At 45.3% G+C, this 27,207-nt stretch overlaps 1 protein-coding gene across 2 annotated transcripts in view; it reads left to right on the top strand.

Annotated features, from left to right (window-relative positions):
- Positions 1 to 5,375: 5,375 nt before the first annotated feature.
- The window catches only part of Fryl (FRY like transcription coactivator), a 227,381-nt gene continuing 205,549 nt past the window's right edge, over positions 5,376 to 27,207 (top strand). Inside the window, exon 1 of one of the 2 annotated variants that reach the window (XM_029545525.1) lies at positions 5,376 to 5,594. The gene's annotated coding sequence lies outside the window, so the exon portion shown is untranslated. The remainder of the gene's footprint in view (positions 5,595 to 27,207) is intronic. The other variant, XM_029545524.1, reaches the window with a different exon arrangement.

Here is a 27,207-nt window from a genome sequence, read left to right as displayed (position 1 = left end):
TGTAAACCAGGCTGGCCTCGAACTCAGAAATCCGCCTGCCTCTGCCTCTCGAGTGCTGGGATTAAAGGCATGTGCCACCACACCTGGCTTGTGGTTTTTTTTTTTTTTAAAGAGCAGCAAGGCTTCCCAAGAGAAGGGGAGGAGCTCTAGGGCGCAAGGTAGATAAAGAAGGAACTCCAGAGTTACTCAGGAAAACTTCAGAAGCAAGGGTGAGGGAGATGGCTCAGCGGGGAAGAGCACCGGCTGCTCTGCAGAGGAGCAGGTCCTAGCACCCATGTGCTGGCTTACAACCATCTGTAGTTCCAGTTCCACATATCCAAGGGGTTTCTTCTGACCTCCTCCAGCTCCTGGACACACACACACACACACACACACACACACACACACCCCAACGGCTCCAGAAGAAGCACTAATTTTTCTCATATATTCTGACAGGAAACAATATGATTATCATGATTCAGTCATATATACTTACACTAGGGCAAAAATTTATGTTTTTCTCCTTATAAGTATTGTAGGGAACTATTTTTTTTCTTAGTTTTCAAATAATTTTTCCCCTTAGGAATATTATGGGGGAAATGCTAAGACTATATTAATATCCAAACTACCTTTTGAGGAAGGTCAAAGGTCACAGAAATGGCTCAGGAATCAGAGTGCTTTTTGTGCTGGGTGTGGTGGCTCATAGCTTTAGTCTCAGAACTCAGCAGGCAGAAGCTTATGGATCTCTGAGTTGGAGGGATAGCCTGGTCTTAACCCTGAGTTCCAGGTCTGCCAGGGCTACACTGTGAGACCCTTATTTGTTTGTTTTGTTTTCGTGTTAAGATTTTTGTGCTAGCCTGAGGACCTGACTTAGGATCTTTAACGCCTCTGTCAAAATCCAGGTGCCTCCAGGTGCATAGCTGAAAACCTAGCATCTAGGAGGTGGAGACAGGAGGGTCCCTGGGCCTCACTACCCATCCAAATCCCATCTAGTCAAGTCACGAAGTTCTAGGCTCAGTGAGGTAGAGGAAGGACTCCTTTCAGCCCCCACTTCCTGCCTTCACACGGACTCACACGCATCTGGATCTGCACATAGATGCATGCACCTGAACTTGTGCACACATATATACCACACATAGGCGTAAAGAACAGGTGGAAAGGAAAGTTAGATCAAGGAACATAAAGAGAAGAGTATTCTAGACTCACTCAGAGGTCCCTGAAAGGCCTTCATGATATTAAAGCATTCAATTCAAAACGCAGTGATTCTCAAGTAGCCATTTTCTAAATTTTTGCTCTTCAAATGTACTCATTATCAGATCTCGTGGCACATACCAGCAGTCAGGAGGTAAAGGCAGGCAGATCTCTTGAGTTTGGGGGCCAGCCTGGTCTACAGAGCTAGTTCCAGGACAGACAGTGTTACATAGAGAAACCCTGTCTTGCAAACCCTTTTTCAAAAACAGTTTCTACGTTTAATAATGAGAAGAACAGGATATACGTTTTATGTGTTATTTATTGGTTATGCTATTACTTTGCGTAACAAAGAGTTGATATGGTTTATGTCCGTTCCCTATTTTCTTTGACTATTTTACAAGTGTATGAAATAAAGGGTGTGGGAGCATAACCTGGGTAATGCCTTGGGACCGAACATAGATTTACAACAGAATCTCATGAAATCGCAACGCTCTTAGAGTGGTACTCAGGCCTAGACCGGATTTCACTTGTGGGCTAACTTGTCTTCCTCATCATTTCAGTTTGCTGTGCACTCCCAGAAAGCCTTCTGTGAGGCCAGCTAGCACAGTAAATGGTGTGGAAGCAACGTCACACACGTGCGGCCTTGCTCTTCCAGAGCAAACGAGGATGGTAAAAGAGACAGAAAAGAAGCATTTCGCTTCTGTCTTCAGTGTGAGGCCTGGCATCAGAACTGTACCCACTCGGTGAGAAAGTCGCACCGAGAATAAATCAGGGAGGGCCCCAGAAGGAAAGCGAAGCCCTGTCCTGGGCCAGCCATGCGATGGATGGCTAGGAAAGTCCTCCAGGAAGGAAATGAGGGAAGGTGAGACTCGCAGAGGACGCCATATGGCTACAGGCATGGAGGCTTGACTGTCAAGGAGGAACAATCAGGGAAGAAACTTGAGAGGAGGCCTGGAGTCAGGTTATTAAGGGGCTTCTTTGTTTTGTCCAAGTGCTTAGATGATACTCAGTACATGCCTAAAGACATCCCTACAGCATCGTAAGCAGGATGGAATTGGAAACCCATCCAGGAAGTCCAGTGCGCGGGGCCTTTTCTGTCTCAGGCAGTAGAACAGGCTGGACTGTAAACAGGTAAGTGCTGTGTTTCAGGGCTGCCCTCAGCGGATGTCAGCTAGTTAACGGGAAAACACCTTTAAACTCGGGAAGTGGAAGACCTGGGACTTCTCTAAGAAACCAAGGACTCTTCCCAGAAGTTTTGTTCTTGCGCTATTTTCAAATTATGTATTGTAACTTTAAAGATAGCAAGTACACTTATTTTTCAGCTGTGTTGAATATATTAAGATCCACCTAGGGCGACTGGTGTTTCTGTCTCCTCACGACACATGTATCATTTCTTAACTGTTGAGAGCATAAATTCTACTACCTGTTCTGAAGTATTCAACTGACTGGTTTGTTTGTTTGTTTGTTTTTTTGTCAACTGTATCTACCCAATTGTGCTATAGAACATTAAAAAATCGCTCTTCCTAGGAAGGTATGGTGGTATATGCCTGTGATCCCAACATGTGGTGCGATGGAGGCAGGAGGATGGGGAGTTCAAAGGAAATCTTTAGCCATATAGTGAGTTTGAGACCAGCCTCCATGCCATGGGTGTGGGCTGAAATGGGCTGGATATGTCTGTCATGGGTAAGCGCAGAATAATTATAAAATAACTCCGTGTGAAAGGTGGTAAACTTAGCACAGTCAGTTAAAGAAAAGAGCCTACAAGTAACTATGGCCTGCATTCTGAGGCCGTGAGCCCCGTGTGCTGGGGCAGAGCAGAGCAGAGTTAGCTGGACCTCATCAAGCAGTTGCTTAGACTAAGCTGAAAAATTTACCTAGATTCACACGAAAGCTCCAGCCGTGTATACACTAACTGCCAGGTGCCGCTCTCCTGAGTGTTGTACTAGAACAGTCTTTTTCACTATAGTCTAGTGGACGACTAGAAGCCAGAACTCGTCTCCAAGCTTGACGAAGAGCTAGGAGAATAACTAAGCACTGGGATGTGTATTTACCGTACCCAAGGCCCTGAATTCCACCCCTGGCCCTGAGAAACAAAACAGAGCCAAATAAAAACCCAACACGCACCCAAAAGCGAAGTGCGTAAGCAAGCAATACATGAGCATCCTGAAAAAGAACATATATGTCCCTACACATATAAGGATGGATCCGCATACATACAGTAGTTGACTGCACACATGTACAGGTATATGCATGTGTTCAGTCCACCATAACTTCAGGTTCGTTATCTTCATTCAGATGTAGTCAGCATGGATGGAAAATATTGGGAGGACGAGGGATTTAAATTATTGTTGGCGCGCACTACTGACTAGATCTGCATTGAACATGTACAGATGTTATTGGTCATCATTCTCCCAGTGATCCAGTAGAATAGTGATTCTCATAGCACTGACATTGTATTAGCTATTAGAAACACTCCAGAGACTATTTTCAATGCTACATGCCAATGGCATGTAATTTTATATGAGACCTGAATAACGGAAGATTAGGGTATCCCTGAGGGGTCTTTGAAGAAATTCCCTTGCAGATATGGGAAAGAGGAATGACTGTATCTGGAGAAGTAGGTTGGAGAGAGGGCTTAGTTAAAGGCCGTAATTGGGTGCTTGTATTTTTGAAGGCCTTATAAAACAGCTAATTTCCCATCTCTTGTCTCGGTGTGTGACAATCTTAAGGGACTGAGACTTTAGCTCACTGGTAGAGGACTTACCTTGAATGCATAAGTCCCTAAATTCAATCCACTGCTGCAAAAATGTACAATTTAAAACGACCTGCAAACACCAACCAAGTCCCGCCTCTCTTACTGCTCCTCGATAATAATGGCTGTCCCTGAGCTCAGGAAAAAAAGCCTTATCTCTCAACTGTCTATTTTCATTTCCCTCTCTCTAAGCTGGACTGGCTTCTAGGGCGGCACTGGGCGCAGCCACTTTCTTGGCACTACTGGAGGTGACTGCTGCACTTGTAGGGATCCTCTGACTTCCAGAGTCAAAGACCATCGCAAATAGAGAGAGAACACTTAACCTGTTCCTTAAAATTTCTCTGCGGGTCCCGAAGCCATAACCACACTCAGGTTTTCTGGAAATAAACTTCGTTTCTTATATTTGGGTTATGAACCTGGTGCTGAGTTAATGCAGATCCTGAGGTTGTCGCAGGATTCTTCTCCTTTAATTAGCAGGGTTCTGCCACTCTCAGGTTTCTCCTGATGAGACTTCTCCCTCTTCCTTTGGGTAGATGCGCTTTTCCCTGAAAAGTGCCACTGTCCTTCAAAGACTAGCCCTCTGGTGCCCACATTTGTAACAAGAGGGACTTTGAGAATATCAGCAGAGAGGACAATATGTTTAATCTTTCCAAAAAAAAAATAACGTAGTCCCGCGCAAATGCCAGTACGACACACAGGACGTGACCTAAACGGAACTTCTAATGGGAAGAACTTAACGCTTTTCTGAATGTCCGATTGCAAGATAAACAAGGAAACCCTTGGGTTTGAAGACACCTTCGTAAAACTCTTCCGGGTGCGTAAAGACAGAAAGTCAAGGATGTGAGCAGAGTAGACAGGGAGTGTGAACTTGATTAATTCTCAGGAGCCAGTATTAGGATTTCAGGTGTTCTCACTCCATTCACGAAATAGCAGGATTGGGCTCTCAGGATCCCACAGCTGGTGTGGTGTGCGTTTTATCTGAAGATTTTTGCATCCTTTCCACCTCCCTTTCCCGCCTTCCTCAGTATAGGTTGTTTGTGCTCGACCTCTACCAACATTTAAAGGGACAGAGGCTTTGAGGGTGCCAAAGTAGGGAAGACTTTACGACTGTCTTTCAGCCGTCCAGGGAGAGTGATAAAAGGTGAGGGGCGTGCAGACTTGCCTTTCCTTGCCCAATCAGGTGCACAGGAAGATGTCTTTCTACCAATAAAAATAAAGTTAGCTTTCCGGAGGCGGGAGGGTGAGCTGTGACTGCCAGTTCTCCAAAGCAACGTTGGAGGCGAGGACCGAGAGTGATTAGAGGTAGGTCCAACCCGGGGAAGGGGGCGGGGCGAAGGTGGGGAAACTCTGAGCGGCGGGGAGGCCGGCCAGTGGAGGGCGAAGACCGCTGTTCCTGGTGTAGTGTCCTTCGCCAATCAGGAAGGCGAGTGGGTGGGCGGGGCAGGGAAGGGGTGGGCAGAGCTCGCAGCACCGCCGGGCGCCCGTCGGGCTCTGGGAGAGACAGAAATCCGGTTAAAATCAGAGTCGGAGGGAGGTTTAACCACGAATCGGTCCCGATCGGATTATTCCTTAAAGGGGACGCGCCATTGTCAAAGAGAACGAAGCCTGGGGCCCGAGGGCGGGGACCGGCGGCGCTGGAGGAGCGAGGCAGCTGCACGGAACTGGGGACCTGGTAGGTGCTGTTTGGGGAAAGGCGCTTCATTTCACTTTCTCTTCCAGCGCGGGGGCAGGATCTGGGATGCCCGCCGACCGTGCCGTGGGATCCCGGGTTCCGGCCCTGGCCCGGCTGCCCTTCTTGCTGCGAGCCGCGAGGGAGGCGGACCGGGATGGGCGGCTGCGGCGCCGGCTGGGAGAGGCTCCTAACGGACGCGGGCGCGGTACTGAGCCGGGGTCAACCGAAAGCCCGTCGGAGCTGCGGCAGACCCGTGGGGGAGCACCGCGCGCCCCGCTCTACTGCGCGCCTCCTTCCCGGCCCGTGCCCGGCTCTCCCCGCGCGCCCCGCTGCCCTGGTCGCGCGCCGTCGTCTCCACGCTCGCTCCGCTCGCTCTTCCCGCGCGCCCGGCTGCCCTGAGCGCGCTCCCTGCGCCGCTCGGCGCGCCGGCTCGGTTCGCACGCCGCGGGTTCCCCGCGACCCGGGAACCGCCCGGCGAGGAAGCGGGCGGCGGGGCGGTGGCGGCAGGCGCTGCTGCTGCTGCGTCGCTCACCCGACCCGACTGAAGGTGCCGGCAGGCGGCTTCGGGAGGAGAGGCGGCGGGCCCGCGCAGCGCGCCGAGGTTGCCGGCCGGGCCGGGCATTGTCCGCGATCCTCCGCCGCGTCTCTCCGCCCACTGCTTGCGGTGCTGGGAGGGGTGCGGACCTGGGCGCAGAGCCCACTTCGCTTGAAGCGACGGCGCACCCCCGGACCCGCGCCTTCCGGAGCCTGAGTCGGCCCGGCGGACGCCAAAGTCGCCGCCCGCGGCCGGGCCTGTGCAACCCGGGCCACCGGCTTCGCAGACACCGGCGCTGGCTCCTCGCGGGCCGGAGCTCAGCCGTGCAACTTTTCTTTGCCTTCTGATGGGAGTTGTTGCTTCCGGGCGTCAGGTTCTCCCTGCCCGGCCGAGCCTCGTTTCTTGCGTCTGCAGAGGCCGATATCTAAAGCGACCTGGGGCCTGAATGCTTTAGGGCTTTACTACCAGTCCAGCTTTGTTCCTCACTACCTACAATCGCTTTGCTTGTGGACTTTCGAGGATATAAGTCCCAGGCTGCTGTGTTAATGAAAGAATAAATAAACGGGTGGGGGACTGGTTGAGGGACTAGAGCTTCAGACAGAGCTAAATGTTTTAACCTTTGAACTAGGGCAAGTATTACCCGGTCTCTACCACAGCAGATCTTTGGGGAAGGTAGAAAGAAAAGACAGTAAAGCAGATTGCCACGGTCTGTAGGATGGGGGGGGGGGAACAATGAACAACTTTTGATGGAAATAAAAGTTGGTTTTATAAACTGCTGTTCCGCCTAGCAGGTGCCTTCCATAAAGTTGATCTCCCCTACTGAATGCAGGCATTGTAACTACTTGCAGGCAGGCAGGCAGGCAGGCACTCTTGCTATTGGTGAACCAAATAAGAGGTCTTTGCACTGTGAACATTCTGCCGGTGTTGAACTTGTCAATACTTGCAGCAGAAATCATAGCTAGAAACAACACATCCCTTGTTGGAGTCCTTATTTAGAAAAGAATGTTTTCATAAGCCTTCATTTTGACAGTTTCTTGAGCAATGGTTTGTAGAGCGCTTGGAGGCGGCAAGCTGCAGCCTTATCAAGGAAGTAGCATCCGGCCTATGATTCTTTGGTCTTATTTTTGTTTCTTATTTTCAAACATAGCCTCTGATCCTGGTTGCCTTGTGCTCTGTTACAGTATTTTGTACGTTGCAAGAATGAATTTTGTTGAGACACCTGGCCTGGGTGGTTTTTTTCCTTCCTTCAAGGCAATGCAGATTTTAAAAATTGTTCATCTTTAAGCTACTGTCTAAGAACTCTTGAATGAATGCTGAAAGTTCCCAGTCTGAACAATAGTAACACAGAAACTATATTTGGGAAACAAGTCCAACTTGAGGCATTGATACTTGAGAGAGAATTCCTTTGGTAATACCTGTTTTTGTTCCACCTTATTATTTTAACTCTCCTGTGTTAACAATATCAGGAAAATACCAGGGCATAATCTTCCTTGCTTATTATAGGAAGTATAGGTGCTTAGAACAAATTTAAAATTTCCTGTTTTTACTTACTTATTTAGTGGCATATTTAGACAAGAGACTTTCTAAACTTTAAAAAAGAGCACACAAAGAGAAAGTGTTCAGGAGTACTTACCTTTGAAATGCCTATGCATTATGTGCTGAACGGCATGCATTTTTCTGTGTTTTCTGGGTACTGCATACATATTTCTAAATAACTGAGTTATGACTGCTTAGAGATTCTTGGGAGAGCTGGGATGGTCCACTCTGCCTTATTTCTTTGCAGATCCAGTGTGTAGCTGCATACCCAGTAGAGGAACTGTTTGAGGTCTGGCAGAAAAAGATACTATCTTACAAAGGCTGTCGAAGAAACATTGTTCTCTAACTGATACATAGGATACAAACTGCTCTCCTACTGAGCTGTATCCCCAGACCTAATGAGCTAGTTGTAACAGTAACCATTCTTACAGAGAGGCTTGAATCCAGGTCTTCAATTCTAAGCAAGCACAGGACCACTGAGCCCAACCCTCAACTTCCCTATCCCCACTGGAAAACCGCAACAACAACAAACAACAAAATTGTTTCTGAACAAGATTATACCAGTAAACAAAAAGCAGTTTTCAGTCAAAGCTATCTTAGTTGCAATATTCTTTGTTGGTGTATAAAATTGTGACTTAAGTCTATAATACCCGTTGGACAGCTATCTTCAGCAATGTCCATCCACTTATGACAACTGTTAGAATTAGACTTGATCTACCGTCAGTGTCTGTGAAGCACCTGTGAGTTTAAGTATGGGAGATAGAATAGAAATAGCTGACAATCTAATTCAGAACGTTATTGGAGGGAATTAAAATGTCTCTCCATGGGAGAAAGACAGGGAGGGGTGTATCAGAGCAGTAAGAGTGACTCTGGAATCATGGGTAAAGAAACACTGAATAGAAGAAACCTAGATGATGTGGGAAATTTCACTGTGTTCAGTAAAGTATTTGACATAGGGTATTTTTAGATGGGGATTGGGTGTGAATGTTACTGTTTTAACTACAAATCTCTGAAGTATTTTGGGGGTATCAGAGCTTAAGCTGTGAATTCAGCTGTTGTTACCTTCAGGATGGGCAGGTTCCATCCATCCCAGGCTAAGCACATCACCCTGTCTGCAAGTCCGGCCCTCTGTCCTCTTCATCAGAAGTGATCTCTCTTTCCTTTCGGGCCTGTATATAGCAAGCCTTGTTCTTGTTTGTTGGTTCAGTATGAGTGCCCGTATATTTCTGTCACTAGATTGTGGAGCTTGGCTGAAGTTGGAACCCTAACATGTTAACTGCTGCCTCAAGTACCTGGGCATTTTTATTAGTCCCCCAGTATTCTATAAACCAAGAAGTATTAAGAAGCTCCATTACTTGCTTGGATTTGGAGGAAAGTATTTATGTGAGTTTAAAGGAAACACTTTTCCTTATCTCTAAAGTTCACATGCTCATTGATAAGGAAGACCTGTTCAGACCTTAAGACTGTCCCGTAACATTGCTCACTCTTGTAGCCCTTGCTAGTGGGTTGCTGTCTATTTTTTCGACTTTTGTTCCTTTATTACAACCTCAGAACTGTCTTAAATGAGTTTTCTTGAAAAATCTTAGCAAGTTGTGATTATTGTGAATGGAGGGAAACAATAATATTTATGTAAGTCTTATTCTCCAAGCTCTGTAATTCTGCTCTTCTCTTCCTTTCATTGAATAGAAGATAGAAGGCTGCGGGTGTAAGGATTAAAAAAACAAAAGACCAGATGCAGTGTGCTGGAACATCTTACCTGCCTTTAGTCTGTCTGTTTGTTTGTTTACTATAAAAGGAAGTGTTTCATTTATTTTTTAGAGTACATGCTAAGCATAATTTCTTGGTAGGTTTTGATTCGTGTAATCTCGAGAGAGAACTTTAAGGAGTTGCTTTGAGATTCACAACTCACTCTTCAGGTATCCCAGAGAGAAACTCAGATTTGTTTCTGATCGGATGACAGAAGGGGTTTTGTCGTTCATTACAGACAGGCAGCTGTAGTGTCGGCTGAGGAAGGAGGTGAGTCAGTTTCTAGGTGCTCCTTTAAGCGACTCCAGACAAGTTCTCTCAAAGGTTCCAAAATAGACAATCCAGTTGCTGGCAGAGAGGTAGCCTCATCGCGGAGAGGGAGTTATGCCTGTTGTGGATGCCTGAGCTAACACAGAGGATTAGGTTAAGTCCTGGTGTCACCTGTTCGCTGTTGCTCTGAGTGGCCTCTCTCAGGGTGTCCTGGCAGCCCCACCCAGTCTTCGTAGGAGGTGGGTTCAGGTGTTCAGTGCTTGGTGGCTTAAACCTGTGAGCCTTAGACTTGTTTTCTGGCATTTCAAACACTGCTGTCCTCTCCCTGTGGGCAGGATTTTTCTGCCATTCACTCAGAGAACAACATTGTGTGAGTATGTATGTCTGTATCCAAACAAGTCCTCCATATTTTTGCTGATGGAGTAGTAACACATTTCTCTTTAAGCTGAGTCACTAAAATAAATCGGTGCTTTTGCTATCATTTGTGGATTTTCTTTTCTTTGAAAAAAAAATTTTTTTTTTTTAAATCACCCATGTTTAAAATTCATTGTGAAATGTTTGACTTTTACACAGGGTCTTTCTTACTAGCTCCCCTTGACCTTTGTGTTCAGGAGGGAAAGAGTTGAACTGCTGAGAAACAAGGGACCCTGAAAAATCTGAAAACTGGGGTCGGCCAGTCCAGGGAACCATCTGACTGAGGGTCGTCCTGTGGAGCTTGACCATTAAGGTAGCAATTTTGATTTGTCGAGATTTGTGAGGATGAGCGGGAGAGATGGTTTAGTGGTCAAGAGCATTTGCTGTTCTTGTAAACAACCCAGGGTGATTCCAGTCACCCCCACAGTGGTTCCCAACCATCTGCAACTCCAGTTGCAGGGGATCTGACACCCTCTTCTGGCCTCCATAGGCAATGTACGCATGTGGTACACTGACCTAAATATAAAATAAAACATAACATAAAAGCAAAATCTTTTTTTTTATTTTAAAGATTTATTTATTATTATACATAAGTACACTATAGGTATCTTCAGACACCAGAAGATGGTGTCAGATCTCATTATGGGTAGTTGTAAGCTACCATGTGGTTTCTGGGATTTGAACTCAGGACCTTTGGGAGAACAGTCAGTGCTCTTACCTGCTGAGCCATCCCGCCAGCCCTCTAAAAGCAAAATCTTAAAGGGAAAATGCAAGTGGAGTTACAAAAAGTTTTAAAAATTAAAAACATTTTCTACAGCTATTCATTTATTTAATGTGTGCATATATGGAGGTCAGAGGACAAAACATGGGAATATGCTACATTCTTGTGCCATCTGGATTTGTGGCATTGCCAGGCTTGGTGGCAAACAACCACCTTTGCTCACCGAGCTTTGTCACTGGCCCAGGAATTACAAAATGTAAGCAACAGTTTTATTGAAATTTAATTTCCATGCCATTTTCGCTCCTTTGATATTCAGTGCTTTAAAGTTGAGTGTATTTTAGTGTGTCCCCCAGATTTGTATCCCATCATCACTTTTAGCTTGAGAACTTTCTGCAGTCCCATCTCCATTCTGCCCTCTAGCCCCAGGCAACCCTACATGGTGTCTTTATAGGTTTGGCTGTTCTGGATACTTTGTCTCCATGAAAAGTAACACTTTAATAACTATTGTATTTAAGTCCCATTCAATGCCTTTAAACCCTAGGAGTAGAACCATGTGCCTGCTTTTCCTGATGAGGGCAGCGCCAAGTGAAGATGTGAAATAAAATGAAGCTATCCAAATCCTTATTTTTGCCAGAGCCTAGAGAAGGCTGAGAAAAGATATTTTGCTTAGGAAAATCAATGGACCCTCTGGTAATACTTTCCTCTATCAAAAGCCAGAGCAGTCCTCCAGGGATTGCTAATCCTGCTGCGTATGTGGCCCTGCAAATGGTTAAAACTCAAAACTCTGCTTCAAAGCTTGATCTTGCCCTGCTGTCCATGTTGGGATGATCTGAGCAGCCCCTAAAACCTTTTGGGTAACTGATCACTGTGACCCACAGATGGTATTGTTATTTTTTTTAATTGAAAATAATTTTTATATAATATATTCTGATCCCAGTTTCTCCTCCACCATCTCCTCTCAGATCCTCCCTACCATCCTGCCCCATGCCTTCTTTTTTTTTTTTTTTTTAGGTTTTTTGAGACAGGGTTTCTCTGGGTAGCCCTGGCTGTCCTGGAACTCACTCTGTCACTCTGTAGACCAGGCTGGCCTCGAACTCAGAAATCCACCTGCCTCTGCCTCCCAAGTGCTGGGATTAAAGGCATGCGCCACCATGCCCGGCTTCTTAAAAAAAAAAAAAGTCAGAGAGACACACATACACACCCCGTACAAACGCAAAATTGGGAACCATAATGTACAAGCAAATGATCAAGAAGGTAGAAAATGCCTAAGTAATGAAATATGAGACAAAATTTTTCAAAAGCACCATTGGGTCCATGGTGTATTGGCCTCTACTGCTGGGCATGGGGCATGTCCTTCAGAGCATCCACAGATAATATTAAGCACCTCACCTTCTTTCCCATTGGTTGGAGTTCCTAGCTTTCTGTTCATGACTTTATACAGTTCTGAGTGTTGCTGGAGATCAAAGCCAGGGCTGGGCAAGCACCCGACCAACTGAGGCCTCCCTAGCCCAGGGCTTTGCCTTTTAGGGATTCCTGAGAGTGATCCTTTTTGATGAAACCCAGCACTTCCAGGCCACTGTCACACCAGCTGCGCCTTCCCATGTAGGTGCCAGCCATTGTCAGACGGGTCTATTTCAGAATATCCTTACTAAAGAGGCGTTGAAGTGTTGGCTTGTTTGTTTGAAGGCTGTCTAAAAGCTGATTAAAAAGAAGCATTAGTTCAGCACAGCCTTGTATTTTAAGTATGTAAATATATATATATATATATATATATATATATTTACACTTAATTTGTGCATGTGAGTCTACTTGCACGTTTGCCGCCGTGCATGTGTGGAGTTCAGAGGATTGGTTCTGTCCTTCAACCATGTAGGTCCTAGGGATAGAAGCCAGGTTGTCAGGCCTTGGTGGTGAAGTACCCTCACTTACTGAGCCATCATGCTGGCTTCAGTATCATATCTTAGATTGTAAAATATTCATACGTGCTTTTTTGTTCCTTAAACGGATTTCACTGTAATATTTCAACTTCTTCGGACCTGTTTTTTTCTCTTTTGTTATGTTATTTATTTCATGGTGATCTTCATGCATGCATTTAGTTCAATATGGAAGGATGGTGGGAACCTAAGAATAGTTTTAATTTTCTATTCTATTTTTAAAAATGTTTGTTTGTTTTTACCTGTGTGTATGGGTGCCGTGCCTGCACCTTGTCTACACACAATGTCTGCTGAGGCCAAGAAGAGGGTGCCAGATTCTCGGTTGCTGCTGCCTAGGTGCTGTGAACTGAATCTTGGGTCCTCAGCGAGAGCAACCAGAGCTCAAAGTCTCCAAGCCCACAGCTGACTTTGAACCTGGAGGGGACAGTGAGCCGTGAAATCCCTGACACTCTGTCACTGCCAAAGGCTGGAAAGCCCGTTCTCCCTAAGAGCTTCTATAACATGTCTCTCTGGACATCTTGAGTTTATTAAGCCCAGTGAGACCCATTTTGGGATTCTGACATGCAGAATCGTGAGATGTGCTTTTGTTATTTAAGATATTAGTTCTGGGATGTTTTCTTAGTATAGTCACTGGAAACTGATTTGTCTCTACATACACACCAGGAGCTGAGCCCACATTTTATTTTCTTCCTATAACCTGCTCCAAACACAGTTAACTTTTTCTTTCCAGAGGAGAGGAGAGATTCTGCCCTTTATCCTCTGCCTACCTGCGCACCAGAATCCCATTTCCTCCAGCTCTGTACCTCTGTCTCATGCTGTGTCATGGTCCTCTCAGAGCTGTAGCTGCATTGCTTCTTACGCATGCTCCAGGTCTAGGTTGGTTGTGTGTGGGATCGCCTCTCAAGATGAAGTTAGGAGAGCACGGGGAGATTTGTTCCCTGAAGCATCCTGCTGTAAACAATTAACAAACAATTAAGGTGGCAAAGAGTAGGAAGTACCACATGACTCTGTGGAGACAGTAGCAGCTTTCATGAGAAGGCATTTCAGGCTAGAACGATGCCCAAATGTCTTGTAAACGATGGCTGAGTGGGCCTCTTTCAATGAAAGGACCTGGGGACATGGGCTTCAGTGAAATGGTATATGCATTATGAGAAACACAGACGCTAGCTACTTAAGTTGCCTTACATTCTGTAAACACATGAAAGTTCTGAGAGCTGTCATGTGTAGGTGCTGAACTCAGGCCCTCTATAAGAGCAGACAGTGCTCTTAACCATTCGCTATCTCAAACTCGGACTTTAAAACACTTATTTTTACCTTACTTGGTATTATTTATTTTTTGTGTGTTCTGTTTGTCTGCATGCACATGTCATGGTCTGTGTGTGGAGGGCAGAGGACAGCTTCTCTGGAGAGGATTTTTCTCCTACCGTCTCTTGGGTTCTAGGGGTTGAACGTGAACTTGGGTCACTGGGCTAGGTGGCAAGGGCCTTTCACCTCAGAGACATCTCTGGGCTCTACCTACTGAACTTTATAAAGTTGAGGAGAGATTTGTGAATTAAACAGAATTGCAAACTTAAGTTCTAGTCAATTGAGGACCTCAAGATTGATAATCTTAAGTAGGGTGACGTCTTGACTAGGGTTGCCTTAAGGGATACATACTGCTTTTTTATTTTTTTATTTTCCTGAGACAGGTTTTCCTGAGTTGCCTTGACTGTCATAGAACTCAGTCTATAATCTGTAGACCAGGCTGGCCTCAACCTCTCAGAGGCCTGTCTCTGCTTCTGGAGTGCTGGGATTAAAGGTGTCCATCATCACTGCCTGGTTCATACCGCTATTTAATTGTTATTTATTTATTTATTTATTTATTTTTGGCCATCAAATCTCAGTGTGGTTTGAAATTTAGTATAATCTAATCTGACTCATTAGTTACTAGATATATTGGTTACGATGTGCCTGCCACCTGCATGGCTGTGCTCACCTGTATGTGCAGTGTAGAGGCCAGAGGTCCACGTCGGGTGTCTTCCTCTATTGTTCCGCCTCCTCCCTTGCTTCTTCAGTCAGGCCCTCTCCCTGTGGGCCTGGCCATTGAGACTCTGTAGGTGACCCGTCTCTGAGTCCTGGGCAGATGTAAGTGTGATCCTGGGGTAGACGTCACGTTGGCAGCCCCCCTAATCCCCCCCTTAAGTGCCTTTGCACACTGAGCCATCTCGATGGCCCTTAATTACATTTTTAAATGAATGTACTATATGTGTACTATATGAACTGAGTAAGATAGTTGTGCCAAATTAACTTAACTTTTTTTTTTTTTTTTTGGAAGAGAGTATTAAAGAGAGGATAGGAGAATGTACATTGTACATTCTGGAGACAGGAGAAGATACAGTGTAACTGAACTTCAGCCAAAGACTGGAAACTATTTATTTCTCTGTTGGTGGTGGGTTATTGGCTAGACCACTGGTAGAAAATGTGACTGGTGGAGTCATCCCTGTAAAGCTTCTTGAGTCAGAAGCTGGTGACAGGTGGATGCAAACTTCTAGTGTGATGCTTAAAAGTGTATTTGTATCACAAACTTACACACACACACACATACAAAATGATCACTATGCCTATCAAATGCTTGGGTAAAATGAGTTTCTTGGGGTTAACTTACCGAAAATAGCAGCTGTGGCTGAAATGTCAAAGGCTACATGCTGTTTTGATGGGACAGGATGTAAAGTCACATACATGGCTTCACAAACCATCTGCGAAATTACAGGGATGGGGGAGACGTGGCCAAATGCAAACAGCACTGGTATTTTAATTACTGTAATAAACTCAGTGTGGACTTAGAAAGCAACACAGAATGGTAATCTGAACTGGGGGAGGTCTGGACTAGTGTTTCATTATTCTGATATTATACACAATTGTGTACATGGTCGGTGTACTGGATGGTGTGGCAGTAATATCTCCAATTGGGCCAGAAAACAGAAGATCAAATGTTGGTGAGGAGACAGGGAAGTTAAACCCTCATCCATTGCTGTGGAAATGTAGGAAGGTACAGCTTGCTGCTGTAGGGAACCAGCTCACCAGAGTGTCCATGTGCCCCAGATAACCCCATTGCTAGGCGTACATTTTAAAGAAATCACAATGGTTATTCACAGATACTTTGGACAGTGGGCACCAAATGTAGTTAGCAGGGTGCTAACTCATTGGCATGGCTGTTAGCAAGACAAGTAAGATGTGGCGAGGATGCTGACTGAGAAAGGAAAATGTCGGGCACTTCAGGTAGGAATGTATATTAGAGCACAGTCTTAGTGGGAAACTTTATGGTCATAGTTTTAGTGGGAAACTTGATGTAATGGCCTCCAAAAAACGGAGTGTGTGTTGAGAAGGAAGTATTAGTTTGGGGAAGATGTATGTACTGGTGTTTAGAAATAGCTTGGCTGTCCATTAGAGATGTGGGTTTTACCTCAGTTCAGTACATTGTGTCACTAAATAGAGATCAGTTCAATGCTATTGAAAGTCTAGTCTTTCTCACCAATGGTGCTGAGACATCTGGATTCCCACATTATAAGGATGGATTTGAATTCCCCCCTCATACTGTTCATCAACTAAAAGTGAGTGGATGATCCCAGTGTGAAATTCTGAAATTCCTAGAGGGGGTGTGCCAGGCAAAGCCATTTTGACTAAGACCCAAACCACGAGGAACAGAAAAATTGGTAAATTGGTTTTCACTGAAATGAAAGATGGTTGTGCGGCGAAGGAGACTACCAAAGTGGAAAGATGACTTGCTAAATGAGAAACAGCGTTTACAAGCCGTCACTCGTAAGGGACTCGGGTCTAGAGGATAAATAAAGGGCCTGCCTGCTCAGGTTCAAGCCAGACTGGGGTCCTAGAGACAGAGAAGTGGGCACAGGCCCACACCCTTAACCAAGGAGCTGAACACAGATGATACCTGCTTGTAAAGGGAATGTTCGTCTCCTCCATCGGAGTCTCACTTGTATATTACCCACACTGCAGTGCAGGCCCCATGTTCGGGAGTAGATGGTCAATACAAAACAAACTCAATGGTATTTTTGTAGGCTTTTTGACTCATATTATTTTGTTTGGACACTTCTTTAAAATTGGTCTTTTGCTTGTATACTTTGATTTCCAATTTCATGTCTTTGTGGTAGTGTGCGTGCATGTGTTTCATTTTTCTAAATTTTTATTTTATTTTTTAAAGACAGAAGGAAAGGGTGGAACTAAGAGTTAAGGGTCGAGAGGAACTGGTGGAGGGAAAGGGCGTCAGAACATATTGTATGAAAAAATCAGTTTCAATAAAAGAGGCAGGCAGCCGGGTGTGATGGCACACACCTTAATCCCATCACTCGGGAGGCAGAAGCCGGCAGATCTTCGCGAGTTCGAGGCCAGCCTGGTCTGCAAAGCGAGCTCTAGGACAGCCAGGGCTGTGAGGAAACAAAAGGTAAGTAGCTGAACCTAAATGATTAAGAAATTCCATGGCAGAAGAGTTCTTAGTAAAAACTGTCAAAGGATGAGTTGTCTAGTCTCATGATAGAATTGGAAATTGAAATCTCCTTCTTTTCTTCTTCATCTTTCTTCAGCGAGGCTGAAGTCATCCCTCAGTCCTGTCCTTTTAATGAAGTCTGCAGGGGCTTTATTTTCCTGTCAAGCTTGTCTTTTTTTTTTTTTTTTTTTTTAAATAAGCACACAAGTGCTTATTTCAGACTACTGAGCCGTCCTTGCATTTCCTTTCTACTCCTTCAGTGTTAGGGCTCTCTTGCTTTTTCCACTTTTCACGTGTATGTATGGTGTACATGTACGTGTATATTCACGTCTGCGGGTGTAGGTGCACGTGAGGCCGATGCGGGGATCATCCTTGACAGCTCTTCCACCTTATTCATTGAGACAGGGTCTCTCAATCAAACCCAGAGTTTGCCGATATGGCTAGTCTAAACAGTCGGCTCTCTCTTGTCTCCCCTGTCTGGGCTGGGCTTGGCTTACTGGCAGACTGCCATCTCTGCCTGCTTTTTACTTTGGTTCTGGGGATTGGCGCTCCACTCCTCGAATTGCCATTACCCCTGAAGCATCATCCCAGCCACTCGAAAAGGTGTTCTCTTCTTGGTAGCCATCAGGTAGCTCAAAGTCATCTCACACACACACACACACACACACACACACACACACACACACACCTACCTGCGCTGTGACCCATCTTGCCCCACCTATCATTCCAGGCTGCTTTCATCTGAGTGTTGACCTGTGGGTCACTTGTGATTTCTTGACTTTTCTCTTCTTGTCAGTGGCTTCTGTGGCCCCAGCATCCTTGTCTTGGTTAATGTGTGGGAAGGCAGAATGTGTGGAGAAGGTAGGTGATGTGTTTGGATCTCTTTTCCTTCTTTCCTTCCCCAGTGCCTGGCTTTTTACGTGGGTACTCAGAATCTAAACTCGGGCCCTCATGCCCGTCCAGGAAGCACGTTACCAACTGAGCCATCTCTCCAGCTCGTTTTCTCCCTTTAAAGCACGTTTTCCACAGATATAGTAGTACTTGTCTGTAGTTCCAGCTCTTAGAAGGTACCAGGATTGCTACATGTTTGAGGCCAGCCCAGGCTACATGGCCAGACCCTGTCTCCGAAGATTTAAAAGAAAACAACAACAACAAAAACCCAACCAAACAGTAAGAAAACTACCCCCTACAAACAGCAACGGCAACAAAAATCATATTTTTGAAACAGATAAAAGTTAAAGACAGGTGTGAGGTTCCTTCTGCTTCTTTAGGTTCATTCGTTCAGAACAGTTTGGGCACTTTTTGCTTTCTTTACCTTTGAGTGTCTAGACACATCTACAGATAATTTCGGTGACTCTTTTTCTTAGATATATTCGTTGTGACACGATTTCAGTGCTTTTTTATGGCTGAATAAAACTCTGCAAATCTTTTGAGAGAAACTCGAAGCTACCATGTGCCTTAGTTAGGGCTTCTCGTGCTCTGAAGAGACATTGAGCACAAGGCAAAGAAAACACTGATTTGGGGCTGGTTTACAGTACAGAGGTTTAGTCCACTGTCATCATGGCAGGGAGCATGGAAGCACACTGGCAGACATGGCGCTAGAGAAGGAGATGAGAGTTCTACCTGTGGATTGGCAGGCAGCAAGGAAGAGAGAGACACTGGGCCTGGCTTGAGCACTTGAAACCTCAAAGCACGTCGCCCAGTGACGAACTTCCTGCAACAAGGGCACATCTCCTAATAGTGCCACCCTCTATGAGACTATGGGGGAGGGAAGCGTTTTCATTAGTACCATCACATTGTGAGTCTCTGTTGTTACTCATAAGTATTTCATCATATATCACTCCAAAAACAAACAAACAAAAACCCCAAAACAAAAACAAGACAAAACAACAACAGACCAAGGACTCCCTCAAGCGATCTGGGGCCACGATTTGATCCTGAGCATTGTTTATATCCTGGGTTTCCTTCTCTGAGCACCAGATGTTTTCCACAGAACAGCATGGCCCAGGTGAGACCAACAGACTGTGGTCACACTCAGTCTGCTGGCATCAGGGGTGCACACACAGAAGCAAGATGGTATTTTCAAGACTTGTTATGATAGGAGGAGGTTGCTCAGCCTGAACCTCTCTCCCTCTTTCTCAGGACTGAGCTGGAGCAGTCAGTAGTCAGGTCCCCAGTTAACCTCCCCACCTTCATGTAGCAGTGGGTATCTCAGGTGTGAGTGGTCCATGTTTAAACCCACAGATAGCCAGAGATGCCCTCTACAACGACCTTGTGCCCCCTAGTCTTTCCCTTCATCATTTAGGCGGTTTCTTCCAAGCTTCTGCCAGGATGACCTTGCTGTCTGCTCTCACTGGGTTGGATAAGTCGGGTCACTATCAGCCCGTCACTGTCGTAGGAGAGCAGGAGTGCCAGGCTTGCTTTAGCTCCCTAGTGCTTTATCCTATGGACCCGAAGGACCCAATCACGCATCCGTCATACATGAAAAAACGAAAAAGTAAACTCCTTTCTTTAATCAGAGTTAAGAGTGGACGTGCTGTGGCTAGCCAGCCAGCAGCCTTCTTCTGGAATGCTCTGTGCACATCTTCTTCATTCCTTAATTGAGAAAAGAAGCTGCACATTTGTCGTGAAGCCGGCCTCCTAATTATTCTGTCTTTTGAATAGAATCCATTCCCATTCTTCTTCGGTGGAGTTCACCAAGTTTCTGATTTAATGGGATGAATTGTCTCTCCTGCCTCGCAGCTGCCATCCGGGGATGCATTTCTCATTTTGTTCTTGGATCCTGGCCACCGCTTCTTGTGTCTCTCGCTCGAATCAAGCTTTATCCTTTTCCACCCTAGCTTTGCTGAAGGACACCTTCAAGTAAATGGACTTATTCTACCTTCTTCCTCGATTGACGGCTTAGATAGAAAAGTCTATGCTCAAATAATTTCATCTTGGAAGATTCTGAGGCTCTGTCCTCTGCTACTGTCTGATTTGAAATTAGATTAAAAAAAAAAAAAAAAAGATGAGCCGGGTGTGGTGGTGCACGCCTTTAATCCTAGCACTTGGGAGGCAGAGGCAGGCGGATTTCTGAGTTCAAGGCCAGCCTGGTCTACAGAGTGAGTTCCAGGACAGCCAGGGCTATACAGAGAAACCCTGTCTAGACATTTTTATTTTATGTGTATTACGGGTGTTTTGCCTGCGTGTGTGTCTGTGCACAACGGGTGTGTAGTGCCCATGGGGGGGCCAGGAGAGGGCGTAGGATCATCTAGGACTGGAGTTATAGATGATTGTAAACCACCGTGTAGGTGCTGGGAAGTGGGTGCCCTGGGAGAACAAGCCAGTGTGTATGTTGAAATTGTACTTTTGACCCTCCCCCCTTCCCTCTCCGACTACTTAGGGTGCCCATTTTTTTTTTTTTTTTTGGTTTCTGTGAACGTTCACAGATGCTCATCTTCATGTTCATATTTGACCTCCTGTCTTATTTTCTACCTCTTCCTTACTACGGGTCCTGTAATCTGGTTGATTTTTCTGGTCTGGGGTTGGCCTGTGGGACACGCTTGACCTAGGTGAGTGACAGCTGCATGCGAGTCCGTTCCTCTGCTGGAGAGGGAGGGAGAGTTGAGGTACTGTGAGGGAGCTTCTCCTCAGCCTAGAGGCACAGTGTTGCTGTTGCTTAGTCATTTCTATGCGTTTTGTTTACCTGGCCAGTGATTGTTCGCCGTGTGACACACATGTCTGTGTGTCACATGCTGGGAGCTAGGCTTTCTTGGATTCACATACTGACTGGTCTGTGAATAGTGTCTGGTGAGCAGTTGTGGCTGAATTGTGTTTTATAAAGAAGAAAGTAAGAAATGAAAACAAAACAAAACAAAAAACCGCTGTTCAAAACTGTCAGATGTAGAGATCAGACTAGCTCTGTGTTATGTGACTTTTCTGTTATTGTGATAAAATACTGTGACTTAAGGAAGGAAGAGTTTAATCTGGCTCACTGTTCCAGAAGGGGAGTCCCTAGTGGCAGGGAAGCCTGGCATGGCAGCACAAAGCCAGCTGATAACATTTCATCCAAGCACTGAGTGAAGACAGGCCAGGAAGTGAGGTAAGGCTGTAACTCTCCAGAACCTGCCGCAGTGACGCACTTCCTCTAGCAAGCTCCACCTCCAAATGGTTCCATAACTTTCCTGAATGTCACCACCCACCATGTGATTGATTAATATGATCCTATGGAGTCATTGTGATTTTTTTTTTTTTTTTTTTTTTAGTTGCTCAGGTTAAAAATCTTAAGTCATTAGAAGTTCTCATAGGTTCATTCTTATTCTCTTAAATGACATATAGTACCTTCTTTTTACCATATATAATATATAATTATATATTTAAAATATATATTTATATATTGTATAGCATATATTAATATAACTTATTATATAACATATACAAATTATGTTTTATTAGTTACATAATAAAGTGTATTTTATATATCTATATAATTATATGTTTTATATATATATATATATATATATATATATATTTATTTATTTATTTATTTTTTATTTTATCTTTTTTTGAGAAAGGATCTTTCTTTGTAGCCCTGGCTGTCCTGGAACTTGCTATGTGGACCAGGCTGACCTCAAACTCAGAGATTCGCCGGCCTAAAGGTGTGCTGCGCCACATGCCCAGCTAAAGTCATTTTCCTAAGTGACAGTCCATGCGCTTTACTTCAGGACTCCAACAGCCCTGTACACTTCACCAGTGAGCAGTGCTGGCCAGGAACAGCTGCCAGGCCTGTGCGTTTTCAAGGACCAGCCTGCACAGTGGGGCTGACTGAATCACAGAGCAGGTTTCTTCTGCAGAAGGGCAAGAACTGTGCTAACATTTGAACCCAAGGCACCTCCTGACTGCAGGTCAGCCTGCCATGAGGCTTCTGTCCCTCCCCTCCACTTTCCAACAGTTGAGCCTGCCAGTGGCCGCCAGGTCATGACTATGGTAGGATTTGTCTCTCCATGCTAGAATGTTCTTAGCCTTGCCTCAGGAGTCACCTCTCCTGAGAGACTGACCGCTGTTCCTGCTTGCTATGCCTCTTTCCAATTTTCTTTCCTTTTTTTTTCTCTCAGTTTCTTACGCTCCAGTTACTTACCTATAATTCCTTGTCTCCTGCCCTCAAAGTGCTAGCTAGCTACAGGAAGTCTATAGGTCTCCATTTCTTGTGCCCTTGCTGCATCTCCATTGCCGTGGCAGCGCCTGCTGCCTAGCTGATGTTACCTATGTGTTATGTCTGTGTGTGGTTTGAATGAGACAGGCATGTGTTCTCTACACATGTGGGTCAGACCAGGTGAGCTGCCTCTATGGAGTCAGTGTGTGCCTTCCTTGCCTGGGAAATTCGAGAGTTCAGTGAGGCAGGGGATGAAAAAGGCAGAGGCTAAGAATACACACATGCACCTTGCCACTATTAGTTCTTATCAACGTGACATACCTGGGAGGAAGGAATCTTAACTGAGGAATTGCCTTCGTCAGATTGGCCTGTACTCCCATTGGGCACAGCTCTGGGAAATTTTCTTGATTTCTGATTAGTGTGGGAGGAGGACCCAGCCCTCTATGGGTGGTGTGCCATTTCTGAGCTGATGGTTCTGGTCTATATAAGAAAGGTAGGCTAGCCTGGGGCGGTCCGTGCGATTAATCTCAGCACTTGGGAGGCAGAGGCAGCCAGCCAGATCTCTGAGAGTTCGAGGCCAGCCTGGTCTACGTTGCCAGTTCCAGGACACCCAGAGCTACAAAGAGAAACCTTGTCTAGAAACACACACACACACACACACACACACACACACGAAACAAAGAAAGGTAGACCATGAACCCAGGAGCAAGGAATCTCTGCTCCAGTTCCTGCCTCCTGGTTCCTGCCCTACTCGTCCTCAATGACAGCTTCCAAAATGGAAGATGCAATAAACCTTTTCCTCAGTGAGTTGCTTTTGGTCAATGTTTTGTTGCAGTAATAGAAACCAAACTAGGACAAATGCCTTCCCAGAATGGCTAGCCTTGTTTTTCCAATCCTCTTGGCTAGAACATGGTCATACCGTTACAACTAGAGACCAAGCTGGCAAATGTAACATTTGGGTAGATAGCCATGTGTATAGCGGAAACTCTAATGTCCTATTGCTAATGAAGGGAGAGTGAGTGTCAGTATAATTTGATGTGTAGCGATATAAATCAGTGAGTACTTGGTACTCACTGTGTTGCATCTTTAAAAATATTCACATCACCACCAGAACTTCTTTAGAAGGTCCTTTATTGAGTGTGTGTGTGTGTGTGTGTGTGTGTGCGTGTGAATATGAATGTTGGCACACACCAACCAAGGTATGCAGAGTGCTTGAGAACATTTTCAGGTGTTGCTTCTTGTCCCCATCCTTGCGTATTTAGAGACAGGGTTTCTGTTCTATTGCATACAACAGACTAGCTAGTCCCCAGCCTCTGGGAGAAAAAAAAAAACCTCTCGTGTCTTCGCCAGGATCCCATTTCTCCATAGGAACTCGGAGACTGTAGATGCTTATGCTGCATGTTCAACTTTAAGATGAGCTCAGGCCCTCAAACATTTGGAGCAAGCTCTTCTGCCCACTGAGCCATGGCTCTCTAGCCTTTAGCATCTCCTTTTGATAAGTAGAGATTTTACAAGTCACTAAGACTAGTGTTAGATTGTTTCATTGTCTTTAAAATACAGGTTTTACAAAATTTGAAACAGTGTTTCCCTCTTGCTTGAATGGCAACCCTGGATGTAAACATGATTTATTAATACAGGATGGAGCGGGGCCTCTTGGTCCAAGCCTTTAATCCCAGCATTCTGGAGACAGTGGCAGGCAGATCTCTGAGTGTGAGGCTAGCATAGTCTACAGTCTGAGGTCCAGGACAGCCAGGGCTACACAAAGAAAGCCAGTTTTGAAAACGAACAAACAAATAAACAAAAAATGGGTGGGTGGAGACAGATGAAATTGAGGCCCCTGAGGTGAGGGGGCCCCTGCTTCTTTGTGAGAGCCTCAGCATAGAGGACGATTCTTCATTAACTTATGTGTCTTATTGGCTGGTTAATGAGACGATTTTAGGTCATAGCCCCATCTAAATGTCAGAAAGAAGGAAGTGAGCTTGCAGATTATTATTATTTTTTTAATTTGAAGAAAATATGTAGAAATTTGAATAAACTTAAAAAAAATCATGCCCTTTAAATTGATCCCCAGCATCGCCAGGCTTTGGTGAGTTTTGAAGTTCGTCACATATGATTTACAAACCAAGGATGCGATCGATCACTCACCTTTCTCTCTGGATTTTTTATTTTTTTTTTGTGGGGTGGGGTGGGTGGGTGGGGTGGGTGTGCATTTGTGTGAGGAAACTCAGTCCCCTCCCCCACTGTCCACTCCCCTCCCGCCTCTGCTACCAACCAGCACCCTTCTGTGTCTCCCTGATGGATCTCCTCACCAGCTTTCTCCCCATTGCTGGGTCAGGGGAAGTTTTCACTCTGCTCGGTAGCAGGCCTTTCCGTGGTATCTGTACTGCTGTGTGAAGACCCACCCAGAAGCGGTTGGTCTGAAACAAAAACAGTCCTCTATTTTGCTCACAGCTATGGGGTTTGCCGCAGTCTCTTAGATTTTCTTTGAGGCTGGCTGCCTGTGAGACAAGCCTGGGGCTTTCACATGGCAAAGGCCTGGGAAGCTCCACACAGCTGGGACTCCGGAGCAGTCCCTTTAGGTAGTCTCTACCCTGGGTGACTTCAGAAGAGCAGGACTCCCACAGAGGTGGAGGCGCTTGGCCTCCAGGGCGGTGCCTAGAGAAGACCATCAGTAGCTAAGTGTGCCACTTTCTGGTATGCCTCAGCTCCTTACCACTTACCCCTTGTTGTTTGTGGAGCAGTCACAAAGACTGTAGGGGTGAAGGGGAGGGGACACGGGTCCACCCTCCTTCCCAGGAGCATCAAAGAATTTGCAGACCTATTCTAAAACTGCTGCCTGGCTCTTCCTCTGTTCTTTGTTCAAATTAGACCATCATCTGAACAGGAGTCATCCAATTGCTTTTGCTGTGCCACCTAACTCTGGGGACTCATGGTGGGTGGAACTGCCAGTGTTATTTATGTATGTGCCTTTGCTTTATTTAAAAAAAAAAATTCCTCTATGATTTAAAATCCCTCTAAGGCAGATGTGGGATCACAGCACTCAGGAAGTTGAAGCAAGAGACATGTGAGTTTGGGACCAGTCTAGGCTGCATATCAAGACGTGTGTTAAATTAAAAAAAAAAAAAGTTAGGCATGGTGACACATTCGTAAAGCTGAGATAGGAAGATGGTAAATTTGAGGTCAGCATAAAGTACACATTGAGATCCTGTCTCAAGAAAATAGCCGAACAAAATGAATTTATGTCATGAAAACATAATGATGGGGCTGGCGAGTGGCTCAATGGCTAAAGGCCATGACGGCCTCATTTCCATCCCAGGACCCATATAAGGGACAAGAACCAACTTCTCCAAGTTGACCTCTGACCTTCACATGTGTGCTGCGCCACATGCATGCCCCGTACACGTATGTGTACACCCACAACATAAAGTAAAAATAAGTTAAATAAAAAGACAATAGTTACCTATGTATTTACGGAGGCACCGTGTGATATTTTGCCATATACCTCACACATAGTCGTCAACTCAGGCTAGCTGGCATATCCATCCACTCAAAATGTAATTTCTTTGTGTTGAAGTCATTCAAAGCCTTTTTTTTTTTTTTTTTTTTTTTTAATAAATTTAACTCTCTTCTGTACTTCCAGTTTCTAGTCAACATTATACTTGGCTGAAATCTTGTAGGGCTCCAAATCACCTCTTTTTAACCACTGTTAAGAACCCACTGAATTTATTAATCCACTCCCTGACACTGAGAACTCTGTGCACCTGTCACCTTTTAATTTGTCATCCCCGGTTCTCAGTCTGTGTCCCTCCCTCGTCATTCCCGCACCACTCAGAACACCCAGAACATCTTCTGTCTTCCATTCGTCCCTTCCTCTGGTATCTGTACCTCAGCGTGAGTTTCTAAAACTCGATGACCAGTCTTGCTGTCTGACACCGTCGGTCCCAGTCCCCTAACACAACACGTTACAATCTCATGATTTGGTTCTAGGAAATTCAGATCTCAAGTTCTCACCGTTTTCCACCAAGGCACAATATGGTGACGCCACATGGGATTTTTCATCGTGCTTCCTGTGTCTCCGTAAGCCGCCGCCGTCCCTGCTTTCTATTGTATGTGCATGTGTACTGAGTGTGTGTCTGTGTTTGTGTGCACTGTTGATAATGTGTTCTTGTTTAAAAGTACTTCTGGGAAGGCAACTATGCTCACCACTATGCCACCAACACACCGCACAACCCTTTCTTTGTTTTGTATGTCACGTCATTTCTTACTGTGTAGGTGGGCGTTCGTGGCGATTTCATAGCACATTAATATCTCCATCATCTGCAAATAGCAACATTGTGGTAGGAGAAGTGAGTGAGAAGCTTTCGTTATTTGAGATGATCCCTGTAATTAGACTCACTATGGGATGGGGTTTGAATTTGGTCATTATTGCAAGTCAAAGGTTTGAAGTCCCGTAGCTTGTTTCGCTTTTCGGTAAAGACACGTAGACACATATCCTTAATGCAGTGTGTAGTGTGTCCGGGTGTGCAGGCACTTGTGTGTTTTCAATGTTATATATATGCCCTTAACATAGTGTGTGTGTGTGTGTGTGTGTGTGCGCGTGTTTGTGATATTTTTATTTATTCATGTTTTTTTTGGGGGGGGGGCTGTGTAACCCCTCTTGGCTTCCTGGCTTCTTCCGATGGCTTTCCTGCGTGGCATCTTCTGCACGTTGGGATGCAGTTGCTCATGTCCCTGCTTGGCTTGCCTCTTGTCGCTCATCTCTCGGATGTTACAGCTTTGCTCTATAGCCTTTGATTTTTTTTTTTTTAAGTCAGGCACATGTAACTAATTTGTTGGCTTTCTTTGT

The sequence above is a fragment of the Mus pahari genome, chromosome 13 (genome assembly GCF_900095145.1).
Source record: "Mus pahari chromosome 13, PAHARI_EIJ_v1.1, whole genome shotgun sequence".
NCBI classification, from domain to species: Eukaryota; Metazoa; Chordata; class Mammalia; order Rodentia; family Muridae; genus Mus; species Mus pahari.
The sequence above is the reverse complement of the archived record's forward strand: the minus strand, read 5'-3'. Positions and strand labels throughout refer to the sequence as shown.